The following is a 1,414-nucleotide window of genomic DNA, read 5'->3' as shown; positions in this document are numbered from 1 at the left end:
GCGTACATGTTAGAATGTGGAATATATAAGAGTTTTGAGAAATTTCCTTAAAGTCACAAATTCGATGGTTTTACGATCGCACATGTTAAAATATGCAAAATATTAGAGTTTTTGAGAAACTTATTGAAAATCACAAATTCGATGGTTTTACGATCGCACATGTTAAAATATGCAAAATATAAGAGTTTTGAGAAACTTACTGAAAATCACAAATTCGATGTTTTACGATCGCACATGTTAAAATATGCAAAATATTAGAGTTTTGAGAAACTTATTGAAAATCACAAATTCGATGGTTTTAGGATCGCACATGTTAAAATATGCAAAATATTAGAGTTTTGAGAAACTTATTGAAAATCACAAATTCGATGGTTTTAGGATCGCACATGTTAAAATATGCAAAATATTAGAGTTTTGAGAAACTTATTGAAAATCACAAATTCGATGGTTTTAGGATCGCACATGTTAAAATATGCAAAATATTAGAGTTTTGAGAAACTTATTGAAAATCACAAATTCGATGGTTTTACGATCGCACATGTTAAAATATGCAAAATATAAGAGTTTTGAGAAACTTGCTGAAAATCGCAAATTCCGATCGCACATGTTAAAATATGCAAAATATAAGTTTTGAGAAACTTATTGAAAGTCACAAATTCGAATGTTTTACGATCGCACATGTTAAAATATGCAAAATATTAGAGTTTTGAGAAACTTATTGAAAATCACAAATTCGATGGTTTTAGGATCGCACATGTTAAAATATGCAAAATATTAGAGTTTTGAGAAACTTATTGAAAATCACAAATTCGATGGTTTTAGGATCGCACATGTTAAAATATGCAAAATATTAGAGTTTTGAGAAACTTATTGAAAATCACAAATTCGATGGTTTTAGGATCGCACATGTTAAAATATGCAAAATATTAGAGTTTTGAGAAACTTATTGAAAATCACAAATTCGATGGTTTTACGATCGCACATGTTAAAATATGCAAAATATAAGAGTTTTGAGAAACTTGCTGAAAATCGCAAATTCGATCGCAACATGTTAAAATGTGTAAAATTTTATTTTTTGAAATTTACTGAAAATCACTAATTCGATGGTTTTACGATCGGACATGTTAAAATATGCAAAATATAAGTTTTGAGAAACTTATTGAAAATCGCAAATTCGATCGCACATGTTAAAATACGCAAAATATTAGTTTTTAGACACTTACTGAAAATCACAAATTCGATCGCACATGTTAAAATACGCAAAATATTAGAGTTTTGAGAAACTTATTGAAAATCACAAATTCGATGGTTTTACGATCGCGCATGTTAAAATATGCAAAATATTAGAGTTTTGAGAAACTTATTGAAAATCACAAATTCGATGGTTTTACGATCGCACATGTTAAAATATGCA

The sequence above is a fragment of the Teleopsis dalmanni genome, chromosome 2, assembly GCF_002237135.1.
Source record: "Teleopsis dalmanni isolate 2A chromosome 2, ASM223713v2, whole genome shotgun sequence".
In the NCBI taxonomy this organism is placed as follows: domain Eukaryota; kingdom Metazoa; phylum Arthropoda; class Insecta; order Diptera; family Diopsidae; genus Teleopsis; species Teleopsis dalmanni.
The sequence above is the reverse complement of the archived record's forward strand: the minus strand, read 5'-3'. Positions refer to the sequence as shown.